The sequence below is a fragment of the Passer domesticus genome, chromosome 3, assembly GCF_036417665.1.
Source record: "Passer domesticus isolate bPasDom1 chromosome 3, bPasDom1.hap1, whole genome shotgun sequence".
Lineage (NCBI taxonomy): Eukaryota > Metazoa > Chordata > Aves > Passeriformes > Passeridae > Passer > Passer domesticus.
The window spans coordinates 22,998,683-23,019,644 of NC_087476.1; the positions used below are offsets into that span (position 1 = coordinate 22,998,683).

The 20,962-nt window shown below is 34.5% G+C and overlaps 1 protein-coding gene and 1 long non-coding RNA gene across 4 annotated transcripts in view; both read right to left on the minus strand.

The window, feature by feature from the left end:
• CSMD1 (CUB and Sushi multiple domains 1) overlaps window positions 1–20,962 on the minus strand; it is a 1,052,894-nt gene that overhangs the window by 888,156 nt on the left and 143,776 nt on the right. The window lies entirely within an intron of this gene.
• Window positions 27–20,939, minus strand: LOC135296145 (uncharacterized). Its single transcript, XR_010358201.1, has 4 exons — window positions 20,669–20,939; window positions 3,808–4,040; window positions 2,878–3,126; window positions 27–243 (listed from the first exon to the last, which is right to left on the minus strand). It is a non-coding gene; the product is annotated as an uncharacterized LOC135296145 (long non-coding RNA).

Genomic DNA, 20,962 nt, shown 5'->3' on the forward strand with positions numbered 1-20,962 from the left:
GTTTTTATCAAAATTACTTACAGGATGTTTATGAATAATGACTGGACTTTATTAAGTATTGGTCAGATTTCTTATCAGGACCATGGCTTCACAGTGTTGGTAAACACATCTTATTTGACTGTTCTGTTTCAACTAGTATATGCTGATCACAGGACAGATGTCAATTGGTATCTTTCCTACTAGCTTTCTTTCTGTCTTTCTGTACTTTACAATTCAGGGTCCATCTGCTTAAAATACCTACATCTGAAACAAGGAATAACAGGACTTTCAGATTAGCAATTATAAGCAAAAAACTAATCTGATTTCCTTACCTACCAAAAACTCACCGGAACCCTTGAAAACAATATTCTTATTATGCAAAAGAAAATAATGCATCATGGGATTTGTTATATCTTATGCATTGGTACAGGCATTTATCTCAGGGAGTCAACCCTCTTCCCATTAATTAATAGAAAAAAATTATGAGAAAAAATTAAGATAATTTTGATTTGTGCTAAATTAAGAATACATTGTAATTAAATACACATTACTTAAATTAAGGTATAAAATTCAATTAAATATACATTGTAAATTATAACAGTGTTACCAATTAAATTGCATGAGCATAAACAGATTTACTTGTGGAGCCATGAAGGAGGAAGATGTGAAACTACAATCCTCAAATCATCACTTGCATGTAACAGTAACAGTCACAGTCTGACCACCCAGATTTAACTACAGAGCATATAAATATAGGACAAACCAACATTTATTAAAGCACAATAATCACCGAACAGCAGACACCTTAAATTAACTTTTATTCCCTTTTTTAGTTATACATTTGCTGTCAGAATGAATATCCTATGAAGCAATATTGTAAATGTTTGATTGGATACCCAGAATAGTCTTGCTAAGCTCTCCAAGTCCTGTTAGTCTGGAGATAGAAACAATGAGATACAAAAACTCTAATAAACTTGAATCCGGGAGTTTTTTTTTCCTCTGCATGTAGGCAAAAGGAGTAAAAAGGCCACAGATTTCTCATCATGTAAATCCACACCATGACCCATTGTCCAGTGTTTGACCAAGTTATTCTCTTCTCAGTGCTCTGAAACGTGGAAATTACAAAAATGGATGTCCCATCAAAAAAACATCACCAGGGTGTTACAGCAAAGTCAGCCCCTAGAGAATTTGCTCATACTTATATACTGTAAAATCTTCTCCTGACCATCAAACTTGCAACTTCAAAAGTCGAACAAAACTAAGTTGCTATTAAAAACTCTTCTATACCATTATCTCTACTTTTCTGCCATCATCTGCTAAACAAAGGAATCTTTATACAGATTCCTGTATCTATGTACCTGAGACTAGAGTTACTGTAGTATGTGGACATGTCTTAAGTTCATTGACCAACTAACTCCAGAAAAATGAGCAGAAATTAAACTGTATGGACACACATATAAACATGCACACAAAACTGGATTTCCAAATGGTGGAGGCCAGGAACCACCTGTTGATCTTGATAATCTGATTAAAGGGTCCATCTGTGTTCATATATGAGTCTCAAAATTTATTTATATGTTAAAGCCATTAACTTTATGACACTCCCACAATTATTTGGAAACTATTGCTTATGCTTAGAGCTTTTTAGCATCAATTTCTGGTTGACATCCAATATTTGAAGTGTATTTACTTTTTCTTAATGTGCTGCTGCTTTTACTTTCCCAAAAGCAAGGGACAAAAGACACATAAATTGTGCTTTAGGCAGCAAATCAACAGCATTGTAATAAAGAAAAATACAGGCAGGAGTTTTGGTTTTCAATTTTCCTGTGAGACAGGAGGTTTGCCCTATTCAGTTTGTCAGATCTGAGTACGGGATAGTAACTTTTCGATTGGGTGAAATTTTTTCAGATGACAATACTCAAAGTTAATTCCTAAGTGGATAGTAAACAAGATTTTGCCACAGTATCACATAACAGAAAAGTTCAACAGTAAATATTGAGTAATATTAATCAAACATTTAAGTGGTAGTTAAATGCATCTTTTTGATTCTGCTTTAATGAATTAGTTACAGAAATATTACATGTTCAGAAAAGTTTGTGGGAACATTGTGGAAGACAAAATATAACTCAAATAATGCAGTATTTTTCATATACCTTTTTTCCCATTATTATTATTATTTACATTTGTTTGTTTAAACTCTTTTCATACCAGCCACATGCTGTCAATTGCTAATCAAAGTTTTATTTAGTTACAGTGCTTCTACACCAAGTATGGCAGCTCAAAAACTATAGCACATTAAGTTCTAAGAGTTTACGCACAAAGCGTAAACTTTACTGTTTCACATTTCAACAAAAATAAGTTACATTAATTAAAGTACCATGGCAATGACTTTTGTGAATCAAGAACATTTAGAGGTCCTCCCTACCCCAAAGACCTTCCCTCATATTTTATTTACTTCCTTGAAGCTCTCTCCTTTTCCCACTCCCAGTCTCCTGCCCTTTCCATTCCTTCTTCCTTGCACAATGACAACAGCACCCACTCTTAGCAAGCCTGGAACTCTGGTTTTTTTTTTGGGTGTGTGTTGTTTTCTTAGGGCTATCCAAACTGAACTCCCTCTCATGGTGCCTATCTCACAGCTATACTTACTTAATTTTCATTCTTTTAGGATACTCTATGTTTTATTTTACTGATTCCAGAAATATTTTTCAAGAACATGCTCTTTAAGGCCCTCCCCAGGAAATCAGTTTTTCCTTATATTGTCCAAACATATTGTTTATTTCTTCAGAAATTCAATTCTAGACAGTCCTTCTTTTGCAGCTAGCACATAGATATGCCATAAGACATCAAGGTAGGAAAAAAATACAGATTGAAAAAAAAGTTCACTGAACCCACACATACCTAGCACAGCTTTATTTTTTTGGCCTCAGGCTACCTTTGCTTTTTTATAGTGAATGTGTAGCAACAAGGGGCTTTAGTTTCTTTTCTCCTTTGAATTTTGCCTTTTAAACATCCGCCTGTACTGCCTGGAATACTTAAACCCTTCTGACTGCTGGCTGGATGAAAAACACACTTCTTCCTTTGTTTGTGTCATTCTGGAGTCCAAGAGCTGGTTTCCATGACTTCAGCACTTCTCTTATTTCTATATTCCTGTTACAGCAAGTGATAAAATTTGCATTGATTTCAGAGATAGATTTCAACCAAAACTGTGTACTTTTGAAAATGCCAGTCTGGGTGCTTGAAGACATTAATCAGAATTTATTACACAGTCTCTTTAGAGATGTGAGGATTCTGCTCTGAAATTTTCAGGTTAGATTAGTTACTGAATAATAGTTAAATATATTTAACAATATCCAACACGATATATGAGGCAGAGAAGTTGGATAATTGTTCTAAAATAAAATTATTTTTCAGTTACCTTTTTTTTTTCTGTTACTGACCTTGCAGAAGGAAAGCAAAAAGTACCTAGAAATTTAAAACTTCTACTGATTTTTTAAAGAATTTGTACTGCAAGACTCATTCCAATGTAGTGGAAATTCACTTATGAATTATGAATAGGAATGCAAGAAATTTACCTCAAATATGTAATGATCTAGATTTGATTACATTACACAAATAATACTATAAAGACAAACACAAAAATCGTTGCAGTTTCAAACAGGGTGCAATTGACAATTGGAGGTGTTCTGGACAGACCTGTAAGAATGCAACAAAAATATGTAGGAATCAACAGAGCCCACTGATAGTCAAAGACTAGGGTGAATAAAAGAGTAGCAATAAAGATTATATACTGAAAAGGCTGAAGTAGTTACAAACAAGCTGATTACTCACCTTATATCGGAAGGGTCATCTATCCCTGCCTCATCTCCATGAGATTATTATTGACTTTTCAAAACCCATAATTTTGAACTGTTCTCAGCACAACTAAATATTGTACATGCTTCTGGGGAAGCTTAGATTTCTAGTCTGATTTCAGCTATGCTTTATGCAGTACTAGTCTTTTAACTTCAGACACTAGGCTCATAGATTGCTTCAGTTTTGAGGCTGATGTGAAGCAGGTCTTTCTAAAATAGAGAAAAAATAGAAAAAAAAATTCTGGACTCAGTAGTTCTGTTTGGATCTTGACAGTAGCAATGGTTCTGTGAATATCCAAGCACATACTTGCACAGTTCCCCTTCCCTAAGTACCGCAATAACTGTTTCACATTAAGGTGTTTCATGTGACAGAAGCCATGCATATGAAACACCAGGTCACATGAATGTCACTGACTATTAGTCTAGGCACTCAATCAACTTACATGTTGTTTTCAATATGCTTCAGAAGGGAATGAAAAACATGCTAAATTTAACTGAAGCACTGCTCATTCTTATGATAAGTAGGGATGATTTATGTAAAAAAAAGAATTTGTTGGAAAGAATATTCTTTTTCTTATGTTCACAGGTTTGTTTATTTGATTGTCTAGTATATTTCAACATAGATAATCTCCAGTTTGTTTACTGACTAATGTCCAAGCAAGACTACATTTTGAAAGCTCTGCTCATTTACATCGCTTATTCAGACACCTTAAAATTATTTTTTCTTGAAATATAACAGTCATGGAGGCCTTCACATAAGGCTAAGTCTGTGGGTCGGTCTTTTCCTTCATGGCAAATTGTAGGTGTAGATAAGTATTTGCACATATTTTTTCCACAAGTATTTGTGAACAGATGGTAAACCGTTGGCATTGGTAGAGATCTGGACAGGCATTAATGACAAGGATAATAAAGTGGCTTTCTAAAGAAAATTTTAGCACTTAGCACTGAGAAGGTCCAGTGTTCCTGAGCGTGACTAAACAATATGGCATAGAAAGTCTACTTTTCTCTAGAAGATGGCAGTATAGCCTATTTTTACAAAAAAAAAAAAAAAAAAAAATCAAAAAAATCAAAAAAAATCTCAGAAAAGCAACAAACTTCTTCTTTGCTTATCCTGTAAAAGATGATAAGAGTGAGCCAGAGACGAGATCTGCTTAAATGGTATGTGACGTATCCTGCAGAGCTGATCTTAAAGAGTTGTGTTATGGGTCTTCTGATCCAGAAATTGATTTGGTTTGCTAATGTCAAGTGCTTGATCTGCAGCAGGAAGTAACTTTTTGGTAGCTACCATCTATTTTATATATTTTATATTTATTAAAGGGCACTAAAATACAACTGTCTCCTTAAGTCTCCAGACTGCAGGAAATCACAGAGCTAATTGCCCTATCCATCTATTTTTCATGCTTTGCTTTTGAAATGTCTAGGCTTTGATATATTATGTCACCATTTTATGCATGAAGAGTCATAAGCTGTCAATGTATTCACCCTACACAGTGGAAAAACACTCTCAAAAACTATCAGCACCAAAACCAGCCAAAACTCAGAGCAAGAAAAATTATTTTAGAGAAGTGGACAAATGAAACACAAACAAAGGACTGCAGCTTTCTTGCTGAAGTTAAGAATAATTATATAGTGTTCATTTGTCATTAAATTTTATGTTTCATACTTGTACAGGCCACAGGAGTTTTAAACATCTTATTGACAAAGAGCTCTGGGACTTGAAAAGTAAAAATAAAACATACAGAGACCATATAAAATGTAGACATATTGTTTTCAAGTCTTCACAGAACAGCATTTCAATTTCTGTTATTAAGGCTCTTATTTTCTCTTAAGAAGACAACTGAATTGAGAAGAACTTAGCAAAAAGAAGCAGAAATTATTCATAATAATGGTAGCTGACAGTAGCAGCAAACAATTCAAGCAGTGAAAAGTACAAAGAAAGGAACATGTCATGGAATATACTGGAGAGTATTATTGCTTTGCTGCAAAATAATACATTTTTTGATAGAGAGATGCAAGAGGGTTTAGTTAAATTCTGCAAGCCATTTGTGAACAATTTTCCTTGAAACTGTTTCTATTAACTTCCTCAACAGGGAATACAAAAACTACTCTCTGCTAATATTGCTTTTCATTTGTCCACTTAATATTACTTAGTCCTTACAAGATAAGACGTTGCTTGCACAGTGAGTCTTAAGTACAATTTTAAAAAAGGGAGCACTGCAGAATTCTAAATACTAAGAGCCATGGGAAGTGGTGTAGATTCTGCAAAGAGATTTGTGCAATAAACTGAGGTTTGCACCACCTCCGATTCCTAACAATTGTGTCACAATCTTCTCAAGACACTTAAGCTCTACCAACATTTGAGTTGGTAGGTACAATTAAATCATACACTAGCTATAGTAATTTGCATAAAGCTTCTAGGAATGTATTATGATCTAAAGAATACATTATGAGTAAACGTCTTTGAGCATAAGGTTGGATTTTGATGAATACGTGCAGGAAACTGATGAGCATCTGTTTACAACTTGAATTAGTTTTACTTTGCAGAAGTTAATTAACTTTTCTGTTACACTAGTCTCTAAAAGTCCCATTTTTATCACTGCTAAGCATCACTTCAGCTACACCTATCATAAATTGTCAATGCATTTAGCCTACTCACACTGCACTGCAGTTCAACTGAATGTAGCTGATTTTTTTCCCCTGCTTGTTCTGATATAAGGACTTCACAATTTCGTTTTGTGTCTTCACCTCAGGAAGCCTAGAGTTCAATTGCCAGTCCTGTTCTACAAATCTGACCTCAGAGAGATTCACAGCAAACAGTAACCCCATGTGGCCAAACTAGGCATCTTTGCAAGGAATACCAAGGAATGTTTATTTGTCATAATGGAACAACTTGAATGTCATCCAACTCAAGCCTCAGCCATCAGCCTTCCATCACTGATTCACACTCTCTAGTTGTAGTTAACTTTAAATTTGCTTTCATCATATCCCCATTTAGAAATATACAACCTTTCAGGAGACTGCAGAACATCACACTCCTACTAAACATTACTGTATTCAGTGCAATAGTAAAATGTGAAATGCTGTTGGGCTCTTTGAACAGCCCCATGAAGGGAACAATCCCATGAAGGGATGTTCACAACTGCTACTTTTACTCCATATAAAATTACTATTGTAACATTATTATGACCGATGTATGAGCTTCATACCAGGAAGATATGATGTTGTAATAAAAGGTAAAAATTAAATCATATTATTTGCTTCTTTATATTGTGGCTCAATCTCTAACAGACTTCAACATAGTAATACTTGGTCATGTGTGCATACGGGGGAAAAAACAAGTTTTTTAAACTACAAGTTTCAGTTCCAAGAAAATCCTAATATTGGGCTTTTGTCACTACCTTTACATTCATGAAGAGCCATTTTTCTTCTAAAAATCCAAATGCCACTAGAATTGTTTGTTCCCCATGAACAGTTGCTTGAGTCTTTTACTCAGACCAGTTTCAGCTACTTCAGTCATTCAAATCAGACCAGCTCCAGAAATATATTTTAAGAGTCCAACTCAGAAAACTTGGAATTTTAGGAAAATACTGTGAGCAGATTTGGTGATGTTTTAAGACCAAAAAATTGTTAGGATCAAAAAATGATAAGTCATGGACCACAAAGGGGGGGTCGGGGGGGTGAGCGGGGAGAGATGAGTGAAATTTTAAGTTATGAGGAGACATAGAGTTTATTATTACAGATTTAGCTGCCATGCACAGAGACATCATTGTGGTCAGTGCATTAAATTCCATCTATTTTTCATAACTGTTTAGTTAAGATAAAAAATATTTTCAACTGTAGCTATTTTACTTCTGTCTTTACTTTTCCTATAGCTTTTTCATGACTTTGCTGATGATATTCAGGGCAGAAAGTCTGATTCGGCACTGGCAAGAATAGCAGTATAGAAGCTAGCTGTACAGAGAGCATAAGAATTAGAGAGAAAAGAAAATTAAAATCTTTGGGGGTTTTGCCACAAATTATGTGATATATAATGCTGGAAAGCAGCACCAGATGTACACAACAGTTGGAATATTTCCCTCATCTACTAGAAGAAACACAACACAGATGTTTCCTATTTTATAGAAGTATATGAATGAGATACTGTCTTAATGTGACAGTAACAGCCTTCTGTGTCATTAGGAAAGTAGATTATTTACATACCCAAACATCCCTTTCTTTTATTTCTGAATATCGATACTTTCATACATATTGATACATTTATCAAAGAAAATTATATCAAAAAACCCAGAGGAATATTCCCACAGAAATTACACTGAATCTAGGACTGATCATCACATTTTTGATGAGTTGTGACAAATGGTTAGAAATACAGGAGGAATGTTTGGCTCAAACTAGGGCTATCTGTTACACCCCATCCACAGAAAGCAACAAGAAAGTCAGCAAAAAATACAAATATTACTTTGAGTAGAGTTCTGTGAGCTATTACAGTGATGGAAAGGTAGACAGGAAAATCTCTGCTGCTACTTTTTACAGCATTCAGCAATGGAAAACTGTGCACATTTTTCAGAAAGTTAACAGGTTTGTGTGACAAAAAACAGCCAAACTAGTAACAAAGAAACTCTCACTAAATTTGTCTCCCAAAAGAGAAATAAGCCAGCAAAGTTTCTGTATAGGTGAATCACCTGAGCCAACAGCAACAGTCTAATACTAAATTTTTCTATATAAGTATATCTTGGCTTCATACAAACAAAAAAAATGATAGCTAGCACTCACTGAAACATAAGCACTTTTGAGATTAAAAAAGATGAATCTGAAAAAAAGTTAAAATACGTCAAAGAAAACTAAAATAAGATGTATAAAAGCAGAAATATTAAATGAAATAATTAACCATGAGCTAAAATTTTTGGAAAGTCAGTGTCAGGTATTAAATATTTAGGGGTTGTTTTTACAATTCTTTGTTCCCATTTTATGGGATTATGCCTTTACTGGGAAGATTTCCTAATGATGCCAACAGCACACAGACCAAGTATTCAATAAATTAGACTGTGACAAGAATCAGAATATTTTAAGTAGAGGCTGAAGCCTAATGCTGTATGTATATGCAGGAAGTATATGTGGATGAAAAGAAAAACGTGAAAACTCTTCTACGAAAACATTATCTAAGAATTGGAAAAATTTTCTTGTCTTAGTTTTAAATTTTTGCTAGAATTTATACTCTTGAAATAATATCCTAAAACCCCCCTTTTTTTTTACCTGTACTACATAAAAATTGATTAAATTCTTCATAAAGATCAGGAAGCCTGATTTGATTGCATCACCCCTTTTGGTAATGGAGGTTCATAGAACACTCTCCCTTTTGTAGAGATTTAAACTTGATCTCACACAAAAACAGCCAGACAATGTATATGTGAGCTACAATGGAGAAATATTTGCTGATCTGCTTTCCATGGCAGAAATCAATTACTTTGGAGGGTGAGTGGGGGGAAAGAAGAAATCCAAGTATTCCATGATAAACTTTAAAAAGATGTATACATTTTCCATCAAAAGAGAATATTTTTAAACATTCCTACTGTAATTTGCATGAGTCTTAGCTGACCGCAACTTCTCACCACACCCGAGGGAATGCACTGCAGGTATTTAATTTGGAATTTTGTACCCGAAAGCCAATTTAGAAGGCACATCCTTCTGAAGCCCAAGTCATACAAACAGTCTTTTTTAGCTGCTCTCTCTAGTGCAACCCAAGAGATGTCTCAGCTACTGCTCTCCTCCCCTTGCCCTGCGACAAAGCAATTTTGGTAGCGCAGCTGATACAACTGCAAACCCTGCAGGACCTTCAGACCTCACTGAACTGTGATCGTTTCAAAGGTTTCCAGATGATGGTGGAGACCAGCAAGCCACTTGCACATGCAGCTGATTCTGAACAGGTTAGAGATGCTACAAGCACTGAGCTGGGACATCTTTCCATGGAAAATGTGTGTCCAAAAGCTGCACCAATGGCTTGTCACTGGCACTGTGTTGGCTGCTGTGAGTAAGGACCACAAAATACCCTTTCCTGGACCAACTTCACTCTTTCACCTGATTCTTCCAACAGCACTTGAGTACTTACAGTCATTTAAATATATGCCAAGCTCCGGCAAGATAAATAGATGCATCCTCAGATACCATAGAAAAAAAATGAACGTTTTCAGTGGTTTATTCTTCATTTATAGTCAACTCTGTTTCTACTGTTTCAACACTGACTGTGTCCCTTCCCACATTATTTTCTTTTTTAAAAAAGCCTTTCTTCTTTCTACCATCACTTATCATGGCAGCATATAATTATGGACAAGTTTTTGAGAGATCTTATAAAGTAGCTCCTCTCAGAAAATCACTCTGAGAAATTCGAAAACTATTGGAATAGTGTCTATTGATTTTCAAAGCAAAAAAAATTGTTCACTTTTTTTTTTAAAGGAGTACTTTCTTAACAAAATTCAAACATCCCATAAAATGGTAATACTATGTCATTCATCAAGAACAGAGCATGAAAAACATTAAACCACTTTTAACTGAACTGCACTTGATGTTTTCATACATGGGATTTTAGTTTGCCTTGAAAGAGCTGAGCTAACAAAGCATATTTTTTTGTTCCAGATGGTGGTATTAGAACAGTATCTTCGATACACAAGCCCCGAAAAGCACACTGCAATCTACAGCATTATCACTGCACTTCACTAAGCAGCGTGATAGATACTGAGAATAAACAGGAGTGCCAGTTTTCCCTGCCGTATGTTAGCATCTGATAGGGACATCATGGTGCACTCTTCTCTCAAAATTCATCATATGCTTCCTAGGAAAAAGATACTGACATTTTACATCAGTCCTGAGTATGAATTGATGTTCAGTATCCACACTTTTTTCATTCATGACTATTAAAATGCATTGAGTTTAAAAGATTTATTTCCAACATGTATTTCAGACAACCAAGTGTAAAAGATTCAGTGATTTTATGCCATGTAGTAAAATGTTATATTTGCTTAAGTAAACTTAAGCATAAGCATAATAGCAAAAATATTTTCATTTTATTACTTCTAAATATCTATATAAAAAGAAAGCAAATTTCTCACTGTGATCACAAGTATCAGCCACTGAATTATGGCTACTAATAATATACAATGCTGTGTTTAAAAAGTCATAGAATTATCTGCACTGTAAGATTTGGAACTTACAATCCTATTTCTTCTCTTCTACATAGACAACATGCATCTTCTTTCAGTCTGATCGGAATATTAATGCCTTTAAGACAAATTCAAAATATGTTTAGCTCAAAATTTGCAAATGTTAGACCTGAAAAGAAGATGTGTGCTTCTTAAGCGTATCACTCTACTCTATGACATGTCTTTCACATTATATTGCCTCTAATGACTGCCTCTCAGCAAGAATTGCACACTTAAAATACTGAACCTTCTTCTAAGTGTGAAGTGAAAACCAAGGCACACTAAAAAAAAAAGAAGAAAATAAATAAGTGCAAAGTACTGGTTTTGGCTGGGGTACAGTTAATTTTCTTCAAAGCAGCCCACATGGTGTGTTTTGGATTTGGGTCCAGAACAGTGTTGATAACACAGGGAAGTTGCAGTTAATGCTGAGCAGCACTTATATAGAGTCAAAGATGCTTCTGTTGCTCATGCTGTGACTCCAATGAGGAGTCTGGGAGTGCACGAGGACTTAGGATGGAACACAGCCAGGACAAGTGACACCAGCTGGCCCAAGGGATGTTCTAGACCATGATGCATAGTCAGAAATAAAAGCTGGGAGAAGAAGGAAGAAGGAAATTCAGAGTTATGGCATTTATCCTCCCCAGTAAATGTGTGTGACAGAGCCCTGACATACTGGGAATGGTTGAACACCTGCCTGCTCATGGAAAATACTGAATGAATTACTCGTCTTGCTTCTGCACACAGCTTTGCTTTACCCATTCAACTGCATTTATCTCATGAGCTTTCACAGATTCCCCTTTTCAGTTCTCTCCCCCTCCAATACCAGAAGGTGATCAGCTGCCTAAAGGCATTAAATAATGATGTGCAATATGTAAAGTTAAGGTAGAGAGAGAAGACACCCAAGATGGAACAACTACACTCAAATTGGACAAAAAACTGCATTTGGGCATGGCTCAGTAACTCTTGCTCCTACCACTGGGCTTCATTACCTATTTGGGGCAGGAACAGGGTTACACCTGTTCTCAGTGCAAATAAGTGTAGAAGCTTCAAAGTCCGAGATACAAGACTCTGCTCTCTGACACCTCTAGTTCCCATGGCCATGGCAGGAAAAAAGCTATGAAGGAACATTACTTGTCTTTATCTCCAGACATTACTACATGTATAGAAATGTAAAATCGCTCAACTGAGTACTGAAAGCAAAAAAGAAGATTAAATGCTAAGAAGAACTTTTAAATTTTTCTTTGATAATGATTTACCAACTGATCATTTCCGGAAAAAGTTGAAGACAAATAATTTCACAAGGTAATGGTGTTAAAATAAAGATCAACTACTGAAAAATGTCTTTTCTTCAGATGAGCCTCAGACATCTGGAATCCAGATTGTCCTTCCTTTCTGGAAATGTCAAACTGAACAGAAATAAAGGAAGAGTTTTCCCATAAGTACAGTTGCTGACCATGATATATACTTCACAGAAACACTTACAGGGAGTAAGAAGTGACTTGGTAGCTTATTTTTTCATCTATCATTGTTAAAATGCTCTTTTTGGTTTTGATGTCAAAAGGACAAGCAAAAGGAAATACAAAGGCAGCACAGAGAACTATCACCATGTACATCACAACTTTGTGATACTAAGCACAAGGCTTCACACTGTTCAGGCCACAAATTTTTTTGCTCCTTCATAATTAACAAAATTAAAATAGAATATTCAACATTAATTGAAAGTGAAAGGATATCATATTCACATGAACTCCTGTGCCTAATGAAGATCCAGTCCGTGGTGTATGGTTTATGAGACATATGCAGTGAAGTGAATATCCTTATGTAAGTGCTTTTTCTTATTTATAGGTTTATTTTGAATTTCAGACATGTCTTTCAAAAAAAGCTAAACTTCATGAACATTGCATTGTAACCATTTTCTCAACCAGCTTCTACATTAGTGCCTAATTATTGTTGTATTACAGAAATAAAGCATCCAGTCTACTGGAAAATATGGATTCAATTTTTTAAATTATACTATTCTTCTACCTTATTTGCACATGGTAATCACAGTCTGTTTTCTTTTTTAAAATATTTTGTAGCAATGTCTAGTAATTAACTGTAGTTTCCAATCTTAACAATTCTCAGATTCTATAATTGTGTGTTTTGAAAAATACTGAACCTTCACACTAAAGAAAATACATTACAGATGAAATACAATTAAAATACTGGAAATGGAAACACAGGTATATACATAGAAATATACACCTAGCAGATAAGATGTTTTGTATATAAATTCATCCTTTATGTGTAATTGTCACATAAAGAAGGTGAACAGCACCTTCTTTTTTGTTTAGGGACACTTGGTAGAAACAGTTTTGACAGCTACTCAACTCTAAAATAGAATTAGAATTGGTTCAGAAGGCTACTGCTGCCAAACATGATCATGTCTACACCACAATAACTCTTATATTGTTTCTCATACCTTTTTTATCACACTTGGTAAAGGTGAGAAACAGTTTAAAACAAAACAAAATGTGAAACCAAAATGATTTAACTTATATTTTGGCTGCCTCCTTACTACCTAAAATCTTCTTTGCATTCACTGTACTGAAATATGGTTGAGGCTGGAAAAAGTGATCAGAAGAGTGTATTTTGTTTAATAAACTACCTATTTCAATTTATTCAGTCAGTACCTCAAATACACTCAGGCCTTGCAGGACCTGGCACTTGGCCTGGCTGAATCTCATACAGTTGGTCTTGGCCCACTGATCCAGCCTGCCCAAATTTCTCTACAAAAACTTTCTTCCCCTTAGAAAGAGCAACACTCCCACCCAACTTAGTGTGCTCTGCAAAACTTAATGACAGTGCCCTTGACTTCACTGTCCAGATCATTGATAAAAGTATTGCAAAGAACTGGGTTGTTAAAAGGCCATAAAAATAAATTGTCCCTCCAAACATGTCTTGAAAAGAAACAGCAATCCAGTACAAGATGAGGAACTGGTTCAAGCTAAACCTCTCCAGCTATTTAAATGATAGATCATGACAAGGTAGACTGGCTTAGAAAGTGAGACTCATGATACACTCCTTGAAAACAAGGTAATTAGAGAAAACAAAGAAATGTAGACTATATTGGTAGGCATCTATGGATCAAAATACATGTGAACATATATGAATGCTTACATGTGTTGAACAATTGCAATTATAAAGAAATGCAGATTGAGTGTATTACAAATTAAAAAAAGAAAATATCAAGATGAAAAAAACTCCATGACTCCATATTTTCCCATCAATTTGGAAACTTAAATGGTATGTTACTACTTTTATTAAAAATTTTGTTAAGCAAAGGCAGTATAGAAGCATCATAAAAGGCAATAAGCTACCTAATTTACAAGCAAACTCTTTAAAAGCTGCTGAGAAGTGAAGTACTATATATTTCATAGATTCTTAACTGCAAAAACAGAATTAGTTCCTGACAACAGCATGCATTTTTGATCAACAATATAAGTTAGCAACCTGCTGACACCTTGTTTCTCTCCATCTTATACCCATTATCCACTACTCCTGAATGACTTCTTTTTTCAGTAAATCAAATTACTTCGTAATTTCCTTGCTGCAGGGACAAATCAGAAGAATTCCTGTTAAATATTTTGTTTTATTACATATCCAGTCATTCCAATAGAAACTGAGATAAAATAGTACTGAATATGTAAGGTATCCCATCCAACCTAAAGTATTTGTTACTGTAGTCCTTTCAAAATTATAATTATTTTACAATTTAAAAAAATAACAGACAAAAAAAACCCATGGGTTCTCCTTAACATGTTTTTATAGGCAAAAATAAAACTTTTAATAGTTTCTCAGGTAACAATACTCTGAGTAACAGAACTTGTTCCATTTCTTCATACACTTAGAAGTTCTTCATGTGCAGCAAAATGGCTGCAAATGGAATGAGACAACATAAATTGAAGTTTGTCCAGAGAATAAATTAAGTATTTTTATTAAGCTATTAATTTGGCTGATATTTAGATTACTTATTTCAGTTTCAGACATTTGCTGTCTACTAGGCCCTTATTCTTGCCACAAGAACTTACATGAGTTTTTCGTAATATTAATGCACCTCACAATTGCTAATGCATTTATCTCCACAAACCAGAAATCATAAAGATTTAAACCATAGCTGGGTTCAATGATTTTCAGGATGGTGTTAGCATGTCATTCAAATACCTCTTTTTAACCCTTTTGGTAACTACGCTAAGATGTTTTCCTGTACGTGTCTTGACATAATCCTACAGCCATGTTAAAAGAGCAACATTAAAAAGACTGAGGTGTCCCTATAAAAATCAGTGCAGAGATTTACTGACCTGTTTGGAAGTTACTTGTAATTTTACTATTTGGTATACTGGGTTTTGCTTTTTTTAAACTTTTTACCACTTGCAGCTATTTACTACGGAACTTGTCAAGTTTTTGCCCATGAAAAGACTGTAACAATGCTCAGTGATCACAAACTATTCAGTAGCAAAAATAGGTTTGTAGTCTCATAAAAGCTATTTAGACCAACTAAATGTAATGTCAATGGACATTAACAAGCAAGAAATATGTTGACTGTGAAAAAATATATAGAGCAAGTATATGGCTGCTTAAGATTCCTTTAAAATGTATTGCATTGAAATTATAGAATAATGAATTTTGAGTATTATTTTGCATTTTTCAGACATTTTATACTTCACAGACAGTAGCTCCATACATGCTATTTTCCACTTATCATCTTGTACCACAAAACAAATATGATACTCAATTCTCTTTGAAAACCTCCATACCTCATTGTCAATATTCTCCAGTAGATCTTTCTCTGGGGATTTCTAATGAAACATCAGTTGCCTTGGTTAAGTCTTCTCACAAACTGAAGAAATAACCTCATGAAAGTACCAAATTAATTAAGTTTTTTTTCCACATAGTTAGTTATTTTATCAACCATAATTTCCGGAATTTCATAATGGTCATCTGAATTCAAGGAGTTTATTGATAAATTTATGAATTTTTTCAATTTACTGTGTTGATCAAAAACATCAAGATGTGCAATTTTTACTCTACTGAACACATATAAAACATAGATATGCATGAGAAACATCTATAGCCAGTATTATGCTCCTTGGGATATTAGCCTTCCTCATATTAGTGTAAAACTCTCATCCTCTGTGAATACACTAGAAAAGAATTCAGATCATTGCACAAAATGATAGTTCAGGATCTAATACAGGTGGTATTAAGAGTTCCTTTCACATTAAAAAGATACAATATTATATTTTTACATCATAACTAAGTGGTGTCTGGGCACTTAAATTGTATTCAATTCCAGCCCCCTATTCAAAATAGAAAAAGTAACAGCAAACTGAGATGAACCTACAGGTATGGGCAATGGAAATGGCCAGAAATCCAGGAATACATTATCAGGGCCCACACTGGCTAAAATGTTTTAATCACTTCCATTGCATTGTGTAGGAAATGGAAAAATAGCAACTTCCACAAATATTGAAGGGTTTGATTTTCAGCCTTGGAAGAAGTTTGGTTGATTGATGTAAAATATAAAAGTACACAGATATTAAACAGAAAAAATTATAAACCTATGTTTCTATAGTTGTATGTAAGAATATGCCTTAAGTAAGTAAGAAACTATAACGAGTAAATGAAGAGTTTTATAGTGTAGCAATGTAACTGTATGGAGCAAGCTATGAGTTTAGATGTTATAATAGAAGGATATATATGTACATGTAATAGTAGCCAATTGGGTAACAGTACCTGCAGTGCAGCAGAATTAAGTAAAGGTAATAGGTTAGAAAAACAAAATAATCTTTGTGAAAACTTTCCGCTGGATTAGAATGTTATACATTACGTTGTAAAGAAGAAACTTGTGACTACCTTGAGCTATGGCCGACTTCTTGCTCCTCTAAAATCTCACAGCCTTTGAGGCTGATGTTTATCTGAGTAATAAATCGTTTCTAGCCCGACAGTAGTCCCATCCCTTCAATAAAGCATTGATAATAGCATTGAAAACATACAAGGTAAATAACAATGTATTGAATGGGAATATATTATGTCCATTATCCACTCAGAAATGCAGAGGGATAACTATGGAAATTCATCATATAAAATAGATAGAAAAAAATTTTGAGCAGTGCATAATTATATCTACAGCTGCATTTTAACATTGAACTCAAGATTAAAAAAAAAGAAAAACTCAAAAGCTTGGGGGGTTTTGTTTGTTTTTTTGTTTGTTTGGGTTTTTTTTGGGTTTTTTTTGTTTTTTTTTTTTTTTTGTTTGTTTTTTACTATAGCAAACAATTGTCTATTGCAATAGATTTTCCATTTTATGATAGCTGCTTAATTTACAGAGTTGGGAAGATAAAGTTCTATGATTACTGCTTAGAACACAGGGGAAAAATATACAATATATTGAAATAAAAAAAACACTGGCAATTACTGCTTTCCTAACACACAACAATAAATCCCTTAACTGGATCTTGTTTAGATAAAACTGAAACAAAATCCTCATTTAAATTTGAAAGCTAAGGGGTTAAAGAAATATAAAATAGCAAATTAAATCAGTTCTTTTCTTTGGAGATCAGTCATAAAATGTTAAACTGTTTCTAAATAAGTAGGCGTTTAAATTTCTTTAAAACAATAGTGGTTGACTCCTTCAGCTTTCTCTTAGATGCTTTCTCAAACCAACTGTGTGCCCAAAATCAAAGATAAAGACTGCTGATTAAGTAATCATGTTGTTCATGACATATAATTTAATCACCAATTGTTAATGTTTCTTAAATGAAACTAAACAGTGTAATTGATGCTTTTCAAATACTAGAAACTTTATGCTTTGTAGAACAACTGTTTACTAATTTGGGACTCAAGATAGATTGATACATGTGAACATTTTAAAATCTGTTTTGTTCCTTATTTAAGAGGCCTGTGATAACTAAACAAGAAACAGATCTGAAAATTTTGCCAATTTACAACAGCTACTTCAACTACAAAGAATTTCTTTTCTGTAGGAACATGCATTTTTAACTGAATCTTTTTTCCTCTCCAAATGAAAAACAGTTCTTGAACTAGATATGGTGTTCTATGCAATGCACCTTTGCTTATATTTCCTCATAGCAAAGTGTCCACCAAAATTTCTTTTGTGTTTTCAGCTGCCAAAACATAAACTGTAACATGCGACAGCAAATCAGTTTTCTTAAAAGTGCCAGCTTTTTACCATCCACTTCAGATTATTCTGATTTTCCATAAAGTATTTTAACAGAACATTAAAATTCTTCCTGCCAAAACCCATGATTGTAATGTCAGCAGACACTAAGCCAAAGAGGTTCACTCAGGATATGTGAAGTAGGACATGCTCCAGCTTGCATTAGGGTGAATGAGTAAATGCTTATTGATTGTAATAAACTAGCCAAGTCCCCTCACTGGGTTGACATTCATATTTCCCATCTCACAAGAAGCTTATTGATAAAATTTTGTACATCTAAACATTTTTTTTCCTGTGACTGCTCAGTGCTGGGGCCTCTGAATTAGTTGTTCATTTTACACTTTCTGGTTTACTTCTGCTGATCTCCTCAGAATTTTAAAAAGTAGGATTAGTCCTAAAAATTTTGTTTCAGTTGACGTATGTCAAAAAGCAGCTCCTTACCTAATAACTAACGCATGGCAGTCTTTGGAGGTCAATGGATTTGCCAGTGTAAAACAATCAAAATCAAACTCTAAGAAGAAAAACTTGTAAATACCAAGTGCTTAAGTATGAGGCATCCTTCTAAATGGCAAGGGAGTATCTATTATGTGTCAGAAATACTGTGTATCACTATAATTCCATATGGAAGCCGATTTCCTGACAAATAAAGCTACTCCTATGTGTTAGGAACATTTCTACCAAAGGATCAGATTCAATGAGGTGCCCACACTTGGCTTCTGTTTAAGCACAGAAATCAATAAATGCAATAGACCGATCGTGTGTTTGAAGTTTATCATGCAGTTAAGCACTTTAGGAAAACAGAACATGAGTTTAGTAACATAAACGAGATTTCCTAAGACCTTTGCAGGAAGCAATTCACCTACACAAGAATTGAAGTTGACAGCAAGTTTCCACAGACAAATAAACAAGCTGACAATAACCTGAAGCACTGGTGTTGCTGATTTTCAGCCACACTGTCACAGTAGAGGAAAAAAACAAACAAAAAACTATTCATATTTTTCTAAGGATTAAAGGCTCCAACACTAGAAAAAACAACTAAAACCTTACCACTGACATCTCTTTCTCTTCATCAGATTCACTGCTAAAATAATTAATCAAACAATCGAGAAAATCAGAAGGTATTAAACAGATATAACAACTCTAATATATTAGATGAAAAAGGAAGACCATGTATTTCTTAGCATTCAAGTAAGAAAAATGTTATTTCTTTATGTCTTAAAATATCAATCCATTAAAGAATTCAGAGATCCAAATACAGTGGATTTATTGATATAACAAATAAACTAATCCAGAAATAATCAACTGAGTAAGCAACTGTACCTCATTCAAGACTGCTAAAGACATAAAGAAAAAAAAAAAGAAGATAAGTTTGATAGCTTTGCTATCCAAAAGCACAGAAGGAAGAATGTGCTCATGGACAAAAGGTCCACCCAAAGATTTTAATAGTCCAATGGAAAAATAAAAATCTATGTTAAAGGATGAAGTAACCACTATCCAACATTAAAACAAATTTCACTGTGCAAAGGTTTATGTGACAGTCTATTAAAATAGACCCTGTGAAGAGAGAGAAAACATGAAGGTCATGGCACCAAGCAGTATTTTTATCTTCATAAAATGCCAGCAAACAAAGCACAAGCCCAAAACACTCTGCTAATAGAAGATGAAATCCAAGAATTTTTCAAGCAATGAATTAAGCCTGAACAATTCAAGTCACTGACCTTTTTAAAATTTTCATTTTCAAAAATAATCCATGAAAGTATTGACTGCTTCAAGCCCAGAAACACAGCAAAGTTTTGCCAATAGAAAACAAAATCAACAGTCTGAAAATTGCCTCAGTTTAAGAATAGTGGTGTAGGTGATATTTAGAGAAAAATCAACTTCAACACATTTTTCACACAATCTGTATTTTGAAGGATCATTCTGAATGTTGTAAACAAAAACAGGCACGTAAAATTTTAAAATTTACATGCAACCTGAGAAAAAATTTTCTTTAATCTTCATTTGAATAAATGATCCCTGCTTGAACTACTTGAAATAACTAAACCCACTGTGTAATAAAAGAGAAAGAAAACAACCAGCAAAGTAAGAAGTGTACTTGTTTTTATCTGTCATTCAAGACTTGACTGGTCTCTGATGCCAGCCAGTGTGTGATGCTGCTTCATTCCCTCTGTGGCTCCTGGGAACCAGCTGGTAGCCAGCTTTTCCAGATTTGCACTACCTTTAGTATAGATACCAGGCCAAAGAAATATTAAACAGGTGGTCAAAAATAAACCATTCTGTTTCAGGTTTTTGTTGTTTGTTTCCCCGTAAGAAAGCTTCTGAAGTGAGTAAAGCCACACAAGCCTTTCAGACAAAAAAAAAAAAAAAAAAAAAAAAAAAAAAAAAAAAAAAAAAGGCGCTGCATTTACCCCATCCCTCTCCTTTACCTCTCAGGCAACTGGGTTTCTCTGCGCTAATTCTTCCTAGAACACAAGCGTACCCTTCGGGGAAGAAATTACTTGACCAACTGACTTGTTCCAGAAGAGACTGCTTTCACACCTGAAATGGTCAAGGAATTTGAATTTGCAGCCCATGAAGCCTATTAAACCATGACCTGTGTAGGAGGTGCCGGGGCACAGAAGCAGCAGCGGAAATTGCGGTAGCTCAGTGAGGGGAGCCAGGGCTGCTCCAGCCAGACACAGCCGGATCCAGCTGGACACAGCCGGATCCAGCCGGACACA